We start from the raw sequence: 10,264 nt of genomic DNA, 5'->3' as shown, positions 1-10,264 counted from the left end.
TATTTTTTAACTCATAATCTACCATTTAATTAGTAATAAAGCTGAAGGTGGATATCCAGATTATGGAGCAAGGAAGAATAGGAATGAAGTTTTGTTAAGGCCTAAATTAACTGGTTGGACAACTAGCAGTTATCATGAGATTGATAATCTTATTGAAATATGTTAATTCAGAGGCTGATATTGGAAGCAAGATCTGCAATGTATTAAACAGAAGCACATCACGTTATTGAAATATTACAGATAGTCATAAGTCATGAATAATAGTCAATTCAAGAAAATATTAGACAATGATAAAGAAGTTGGCAGTTCATATTCTCTCACTGATACTTTTTCCTTGTCTATGTCAGAGTTTAGAGTTGTCAGCACGCTGGACAAAATATTTATCAACATTTTATCTATCTTTCTGTCTTTTTGTTCTGATCTCAAATCCTGCCAAGGTCAGCTTTGCCTGTCATCCTTTCAGGGTTGATAAAATAAGCACCAGTCAAGCACTGGAGTCAATTTAGCCCCTCCCCATAAATTTCAGGCTTTGTGCATATTGTAGAAAGAAGTACCTATGTCAGAGACCTTTGACTGTCAGCAACTGAGTCTATCTCAATACTAGTTTTTGTGTTGCCCCAGGTCAGATTGGATTGATTAAGATATATATGGCATGTGGGTTGATGTCCAAATTTATTGCAACCCTTCGATTCATCTTCTTTATTATACCTTGTCTCTGCTTAACAGAGAACCATACTGCAGACTCTCACATGTGATGAATTACAAAGGGTGCATTATGACAATCTGGACATACTGCACTCTCTCTACTGTCTTGTCTATTTCTATTTGTTCGTAACTTCTGGTGGTGGTAACAACAGAAGCTAACAAGATGGAGCCAACCAGAGGGTGACAGTTCCTCCTCTTCATCGTCCTCCTCCTCCTCCTACTCCTACTCCTTTAAAGTCCGTTTTCCATGCTGGTGTGGCTTGGACAGTTTGACCAGAGCTAGTAAGCCAGAGAGCTGCATCAGGTTCTGATTTGGTTGGTTTTCTACTGTGGGATGCCCTCCCTAGTGCCAATCATTTTTGCAAAGTGTGCTGGCTGCTTTTAACATGGCAGCAATGTAATTGTTGGTCATGGGCATTATAGCACAGTACTTGAAATAATATTGCAGTTATTTGTGAGTAGATTTACTTTTCTTTGTAATGTTTCTCTAAATAGGCTGAGGGGAAAATGATTTTAGCATGCAGTTGTAAGCAGTGTTCAAGAGTATTGTTTATATGGATGTTTGGAGGTGATATTTTTCATATACTGACATGGGTTGTTATCATTGAATTCTGCTGGGGAAACAAAAAATGTGGGTATTTTATTTGAGGTTGTTATTGTGGCATGAGGTGTGATGCAGCCTTCATCGTTATTATTGTTGACGTTGATGACGCTAATTACCCTATATAATAGTGTTTTACTGTTCCTGTTTCAGTTAGATACAAAGTTTGTCAGTTTCTTCATTTTCTATGAGTTTATTTATTCATATATATATATATTTATTTATCTATTTATTCATTCATTTATTCATTTACTTACTTATTCATTTATTCATTTATTAACTCATTCATTTATGCCTTTTTATATAAACCCCCACCTCACACACTGTATCATCCTGGTACTGGCCTTGGTTTGCTGTTGCTTTGCTATTATTATTATTATTATTATTATTATTATTATTATTATTATTATTATTATTATTCTATCATCATCATCATCATCATCATCATCATCATCATCATCACTACCATCATCACTACCATCATCATCATCATCATCATCATCATCACTACCATCATCACTACCATCATCATCATCATCATCATCATCATCATCATCATCATCATCATCATCATCATCACTATTACAATTATTATTATTATAATTATTATTATTATTATTATTATTATTATTATTATTATTATCTGATATTTGTTTGTTTTCTTTGATTCCTCTGACTGATTTCAGTTGCAAACTTTTTTTTTTTTTTGTTTTTTTTTGGCTTTTATGATTATTATTTAGAATAAGAGGTTACTAACCTCTGGCTCAACTATCCTGCTTCAGTTAGACTTGAGGAATGGTTGGCATTTTTCTTTGTATGACAATTACCAGATGTGCATAAAACTGTTACAAATATGACAATAACTGACAGAAGCAAACAGGAAGTTAGTTGGTTGAGCGGTCAGAATGTAATGACCAAAGTATGAACATTAGTTGCTACCTGGAATGTGTGGATATTAAATCATGATATTGCAAAACAGATGGGTATGCATGGACTGGTGTGTGTTACAGCTTAGGATGGACTATTGACTAATAACTTACAGTTTCCTCTAGTTGGTTGAAGCTGAGCTTTGTTTTGGTTTAAGGGTATTGTGTTTAAGGTTATTTCAGAATTGGGATTGTTTATTTTTATATTGCTTTGTGGGGTACGTTTTTTGATGTCATTATCATTATCATCATCGTGGTCATCTTCACCATTATTATTGTTGTTATTACTCTTGTCATCTTCGTGCTCATCTTCATTGTCATCACTGTTGTTGTTGTCATCATTATCATCATCATCATCATCAACATTGTCATTGTTGTCGTCATTTGTAATTGTCATCATTGTCATCATCATTTCAAAATCTTTTGTCCTTTTGGTGTCAATAAAATAAGTACTAGTTACACACTGGGGTTAATATAACCGACTTAGATCCTCATCGAAATTGTTGGCCTTGTGCCAAAATTTACCAATTTAGAGATACACTAGTGTTGATTGGCCAGGTAAATACTATTTAGATTTTATTTTTTATCTTGTTTCAGTCATTAGACTACAGCCATGCTGGAGCACCGCCTTGAAGAATTTTACCCCTGTACCCCTCCTGTACTTATTCCTTTTAAAGTCTGGTACATATTGTATTGATCTTTTTTTTTTTTGCCAAACTGCTTAGTTACAGGGATGTAAACACACCAACGCCAGTTGTTAAGCAAGGGACAAACACAGACACAAAGACACACGCACACCATACAACAGGCTTCTTTCAGTTTACTTCTACCAAATCCATTTGCAAAGCTTTGGTCAGCTTGAGGCTATCGTAGAAGACGCTTGCTCAAGGTGCCACACAGAACTATGCAGGACATGACAAGTTGGAGGACTGTGTTTGTATTCCAATATCTGCTTTGGCATGTTTTCTATGGGCAGGTTCCTTTCTAATGCCAACCATTTTACAGAGCATACTGGGGGCTTTTTTCATGTCTATAACTATTTTGTTGAATGTATGTACTACAGTTGTTGTTTAGTCCCAGTTCAGTCCAATCCATGCAGATCAGAACCATTCCATCTTTTTCTTTTGTGCAGAGAATCCAAGACTACATTATCCAGCATGTTCTTTTTTAAATTTTTTTCCCAAAACAGTTGCATATAATTTGAGTAAGATTTAGCCGCTACTTCTAGCAGGTCGAGTAACCACGTGGAATCTCCAATACTGACTGATACATATTGCAGCATTTGTTAGTGATTGTGATGTTGATTGCTGAAAACTCTGCTTCTCTTTTTGTGACAGAATTCATTCCATTGTGCTTTGTAAAATGCTTTTGCTTTCTTCATTTATGTTTTAGATCAGCAGTCCTCACCCTTTTTTGCACTACAGACTGGTTTCATGCAAGACAATTTTTCTTTGGATTTGGGGATCACTTGCATAACAAAATACAATAAAATTCACAATACATAATTCAAATTACATAAAAAGGATGGCCAAAAAGTCACAAAAGGTGTTAATAATTCATTTATGCTATTTTAACTTTATGCTAACTTAGCACTACATATAGTATATATATATGTATATATGCATACAAAATATATGTACATTAGGAGTGAATTACAATCACAAATAAATATAATTAAAACAAATTTATTAAACTTTTAGACCCCTCTGTGACTTTTGGGTACCCTCTCATAATACATACATAATGCAAAAACACCATACAGATTGCAATTGTCAATAAAATAGAAAATAGAATTTTAAAAATTTATTCTTTCTGTGTGGCCTGGTGCCCAATGATTCATGACTCCGTACTGGTCCATGGCCCAATGGTTGAGGACCCCTGTTTTAGAGAATAATTGGTACATAGTCTGAGTTAAGTCCAGAAGAAAGTAGTATTTGGGGGAGAGATGTTGCAGTTTGGTGAATAAATATGTATTGGTGTAGATTATCCAGGATGTAAAGGGAGTCTGGTTCTTATGCAATTATCTTACTCCCTGGCATCTGTGCTACTTGAAATCCAGAACTGAAGATTTAGAAAATGTAATCAATGAATATTTTGGCAAAAGTATGAACATATAGAAAGAAGTTTCCATTACAGTCTGGTTCTAGTTTGAGTCCATCATATGAAACTGCTCAGGAAGGGTTTACTGCAATAGCTTCAGGCTGGTTCACACTTTGAGCATGAAATCAGGCAGACAGAAACGCTGTAAGCTTGTTGAATGGGCTGTACATGTTCTCTGGAAATAGATTTAATCAGTTGTTCAGTTTAATAACACCACATGACTTTTAGGATTAAGTCTGATTCCTGGTTTGAAGATAAACTATGAATTTATTATTTTGGTTTCTCAATCTATGTAGAAAACTTCATGGGAACAGTTATTCACTTTCTGATTAGATATAATCAATGTAAACATCAATGTAAATCGATGACATGGTATCAGGGGCAGGCTGATAGAAAAGAAGGATTTAATATATAGCAGATGCATGGAAGTAGTAAGCTGATTATAGAAATGGATGTTAGGAGCTAGGGATACACTAAGGTCTAAGAAGCTGAAGGCTGGGAAAGTGAGACTAAACATTATAAGCCAACCCTTCTGCAAAATGAAATGTAGGGGGGTACCATAGCCTTGTGCACCCCCTATTTCTATCACTGTAGTTAGCAGTGAGACCACCCATGTAATTGATAATTTCTGTTATCTGGGTGATCTAATTAGCAGTTTAATATAGTAACTAGTGTTATAATAGTTTAGAAAAAGGAAGTTGTTACCTTAGCTGGCAGCAAGGGGATTCACTTTAAGAGAAAAGCATATTGCATGATGCATATATGCAAAATATGATGCAGCATGACAGTTAAAAGTAATGAAATATGTGCATTGAATTTGCAAAACCTGGAAAGATAAACTGATTGTTCTCTGTTGGTGTGTGATGTTAGTGTGAATAAATGATAGAAGCAGAATGGGCAGAGAGGGAAAAAAGGGTATAAGAGGAATCAGATACAGAATGCAACAAAAGAGACTGAGCTAGTATGGACATGTGATGTATATGGGGGAAGGAGGAGTAAAGAATTGCCAAAGAATCTAAGTTGGAAGGAACAGGTGCAAGAGGAAGAACAATGGAAATATGAAAAGAAAATGTGAAATCTTAAGAAGGTTTAACCTCATGAAGAAGCTGACAAAACATTACAACTTGTTGCAAGAAACTGTGCTGGAGAGGACACATCAAGCCCATGCAAATGGAAAAATGGGTATAAAAGGATGATGATAATGATGATGATGATATCTGTGTGTGTGTATGTGTGTGTGTGTGTGTATTTGTATGTACCTGTATGTGTGTCTGTTTAGACACACATATGTATATACAGGATGTGATGAGTAAATTGTTGCCATTTTATATTTTCAACTTACATTTTTAATTGTTTATTTTTGATTTTGTTGACGACACAGTATAGTAGGGTCATTTGGGCACCGACTGTGAGAAAAACAACACCATGACACAATTCACTCTGCCAGAAATTTGTAAATGACATGTTGTACTGCTTGACATTTGTGCTGGAACCTCCAATACAAACATTTCAGAGTGTTTGGGTATCAATCTGAGGATAGTGCAGAGGATTCAGAAAGAGTTGGATGAGTTTAACAGTGATTACAAAGATACAGCAGCTCAGAATACTCACTCTGATCGTTCTGATAAGAAAAGAACTCCTGAATTTGTTGGTTAGATCCAGGCCATGACTGACAACAATCTCTCCTAGTCAATTAGATCCATCATCAGGCACATGAGAGGGTCTGAGTTTCTTATCAGGCAGGTAGTGCATGAAGACATTCAGTATTCCTCATGCAAGATGAGAAAGGGCGAATTTTTATCCCAAGTCATCAAGGACAAGAGGAAAGACTGTGCTACGAAGCTTTTGAACAAACTTGAGCATCCTCTCCAACTGAACAGGTTTTGGATTTTTTCAAATGAGAAAACATTTCTGCCAGGATCTGATGGTAAATATACAGAATAACTGTTGGTTTGTGCTATGTCCACAAAATATGTACCAAGAGAGATAAAAATCAAACATCCAGTCAACATCATGGTGTTTGGAGTGATCACTAGTGATGGTGATGTTATACCTCCATTCATCCTCCCACACAGCTTCACATTCAACATGGAGGTAGTGTCTGGAGGAGATAGTGCTGCCCTGGGTCAAGCGGATGGCTGCCGGAAGACCCTATGTCTGGCAACACAACTCTGCACCATGCCACACAAGCAGGAGAACCCAGTCATGGTTGTCAGACAATTTCTGCAACCACATCACCCTTAACATCTGGCCACCAGACTGCAAACTCCTTGATTATTATGTGTAGGGCATAGTTGAACAAGAGACCAACAACTCTTAGTAACACCAAAGATGAACTGAAGGCAAGGATTGTGGCAGCATTCACCAACTTAAACAAGGAGATCATCCAGAAGAATTGCAAGAGATTCCAAAGTCGTCTGGAGGGCGTGTTTGAAGCCAATGGCAATTTTATTTACTCTTTTTCTTTACTCTGTTTTCTAAGAGATGATGATAGTGCTGTTTTAACCCCAGGAAGACGTCTCCTCCAGCTGGTTTATTCAGTGCGCTTTCTGCACTCAATATCTATTGCAAGTGGAAGATAACTACTGCCACCCTAACATCGAGACCACCTGACCAAGTGATTCTGGTCTTATTGCATCTCTTAATATATATACGTATGAAACCTCTGTGAAAATAAAACTGCCTTAACTTGATGGCATTATTGTGTGTGTGCTTGTGAGAGGGAGGGGGAGTGTGTGTGTGAGTGTGTGTGTGTGTGTGTGAGTGTGTGTGTGTGTGTGTGTGTGTGTGTGTGTGTGTGTGTGTGTGTGTGTGTGTGTGTGTGAATGCATGAGTGAGTGAGTGTGTCAATGAGGAAATATGGTAAAAAGGTTAATTTGTGGGTGTGTCAAAATATGGATAAGCACTGGATTGTATGTGTGTTACTTATGATGGTTGGCTGTTTAAGCTGTGTGTCAGTTTATCTGTCTGTCAGTCTTTCCGTCTGTCTGTCTGTCTGTCTGTCTGTCTGTTTGTCTGTCTGCCTGTTTGGCTAGCTGGCTGGTTGGCCTGCTGGCTGGATAGCTGGCTGGTAGAGGCAAAGGATAATAGCACTTTGGAGAATACTTCAATTAGTAGTAGTAGACAGGAATCTTATTTTGCATTGATGAACAAGATAGGAACTTCCTCTCTATCAAGATAACATCTTCCTATTTTCACTCAGTGCTCTTTTGAGATGTTTACACTGAAATCACAGCTTATATGTGTAAATAAATACACTGTATATTTATATTTATGTATGTACATATATGTATGTGTGTGTGTGTGTGTATATATATATATATATATATATATATATATATATTATATATATATATATATATATAATATATATATATATATATATATATTCATATATATATATCTATCTATCTATTTATTCTATATATATATATATATATATATATAAACAGAGACAGTTATCTATACACTCACCTACCTACTTATTTTATGTCATGCTTCTATTTTGACAATCATCAAGTTACAGATTCTCTGATGCATGATAGTAGAGTTATGTTTTCTTTCCTGGACATTTTTTTCCATTCCAGAATGGATGACAACTGCTGATAGATAGATAGATTTAGAAATAGATAAATAGATGGTTAGATGGATAGATAGATAGATGAATGGATAGATAGATAGATATATACATACATACATACATACATACATACATACATACATAGACAGATAGATGGACAGACAGATAGAGGAGTTCTTTAAAGAGCAGGCAATTCTTTGAATATAAGGAAGCAGTTATGTGCTCTCTTTATTTATAAGTGACACAGATAGTGAGACAGATAAATAGACATACAAACAGATAGATTAATAAATTTATTTATACATAGGTTGATAGACAGACAACAGATAGACAGATAGATTGACAGACAGACAGACAACAGATAGATAGTTGAATTTTCCCTTTATTATTGATAATAAATTAGTACAAGCACTTAAAGTTTCACAAGTAAATAGGACAATATTCTTAGAATAGAATCAGAATAAAATGATAAACAAAATATATATAGCAATAATAAATCTCTGAACGAGATGTAAAATATATATACTTAATGTGAAAATGTATATATATATATACTAGCAGCTAAGCCCGGTTTCACCCGGTTGGTTTGGATGATGTGACTGTAAAACCTGTGCTGTGTAAGCATTCGACTTGTTTGGGCATGCTTACGTTAAAAAAACAATTTTAGAATGATTTTTTTTTCTGTCAAAACGCTAAAAATAACTGACCAACAACAACAAAAAAAAAACCAACCAAGATTCAACCAAATCAAAAAATAAACCCAAATACTAAGCGAACAAAGATGAACCATCCCACTTCCATTGCGCGTGCACACGTACACACACATACACACACACATTCACATACCCCCTTTTACATACACACACGTATATTCACACAGAGTTAAAATGCAGTTTGATTCATTTTTTCAGCATACAATTTTCATCATCCCACTACCACTTATGACATCACCCCTTCCTTATTCATCTATCACCCCTTCCTTTCTCATTCATAAACCCAAGAGTATTATTATAGTAGATTATCTCGGTAACCATGAAAGCTATGAAAAAATATAAAGCCCTGCATCACTACCAGATCATTCAACACATCTGTGTAATTTTTCATACAATTCCACCCAGCAGTTTGACTGAATCCCAAGACAAAAAAGAATCGCCTATGTCAAATTTATATGTGTAGATATGTGTGTGTGTGCGTGTATCTATTCTTTTATTTCTTTATTTGTTTCAGTCATTTGACTGCAGCCATGCTGGAGCACTGCCTTTAGTCAAATGAATCAATCCCAGGACTTATTCTTTGTAAGCCTAGTACTTATTATATCGGTCTCTTTTGCCGAACCGCTAAGTTATGGGAGATGTAAACACACCAGCATTGGTTGTCAAGCGATGGTGGTGGGGACAAACACAGACACACAAACATATACATGTATATACGACAGGCTTCTTTCGATTTCCATCTACAAAATCCACTGACAAGGCTTTGGTTAGCCCGGAAGACACTTGCCCGAGGTGCCATGCAGTGGGAATGAACCTGGAACCATGTGGTTGGGAAACAAGCTTCTTACCACTTAGCCACACCTGTGCCTATATGTATATATTTATAAACAAACCTTGAGGCTGTAAATTATGAGAAGAGTGACACACATAGGTCCTTTTTAATTATAACTATAATTGTATATTATTTATAATAACATATGTTTGGAATAGTACAAAAAAAAACAAAAGACAAAGACAGGCATGTAAGCAACAAACATGTGCATTAGTTTAATGCTCGGGGAAAGTGAGAAAGTCTTTTACGTTTTGAGCCTACGCTCTTCAACAGAAAGGAACACAAGAAAATAAACGGAGAGAGAATAAAAAAAGAAGGCTTTAGTAGCTAGCAATCAATCATGTTGATTGCCATTATATGCTTCATTTAAAGCAACTAAACCTAAACAACTGACAGAAAAAAGATGGGCTTAACCACTGGGAACTGAACATGATGTTAATGCTTCCATTGCTCCATATGCACCCATTTCATCCACATAGCTTGCCCATCAATTTCAGCCAATTTTAATGTATAGATAATTTTAGTCAAGAATATATATTTTTTAAATTTCTAAACAAACCTGAAAGCTGTAAATTACAGAGAAGAGCTACACACATAAGTCCTTTTTAATGGTAACTATAATTATATATTATTTATAATATATGCCCTATTTAAAGTGACTAAAACTAAACAATTGACAGAAAAAAGATGGGCCCAACCACTGGGAATTGAACATTACGGAGGAGAGCGACACACATAGATCTTTTTATTTATTTATATGTGTAAATAAATACATTGTATAAATATATTGTGTCGCTCTTCTCTGTA

The 10,264-nt window shown here is 35.5% G+C and overlaps 1 long non-coding RNA gene across 1 annotated transcript; it reads right to left on the bottom strand.

The window, feature by feature from the left end:
* Positions 1-5,689: 5,689 nt before the first annotated feature.
* Positions 5,690-6,101, bottom strand: LOC118762805. Its single transcript, XR_004998554.1, has 2 exons — positions 6,046-6,101; positions 5,690-6,012 (listed from the first exon to the last, which is right to left on the bottom strand). It is a non-coding gene; the product is annotated as an uncharacterized LOC118762805 (long non-coding RNA).
* Between the last annotated feature and the right edge of the window lie 4,163 nt (positions 6,102-10,264).

The sequence above is a fragment of the Octopus sinensis genome, linkage group LG3 (assembly GCF_006345805.1).
Source record: "Octopus sinensis linkage group LG3, ASM634580v1, whole genome shotgun sequence".
Classification (NCBI taxonomy): Eukaryota; Metazoa; Mollusca; class Cephalopoda; order Octopoda; family Octopodidae; genus Octopus; species Octopus sinensis.
Note: the sequence above shows the minus strand (reverse complement) of the source record. Positions and strands in the feature narration are given on the sequence as shown.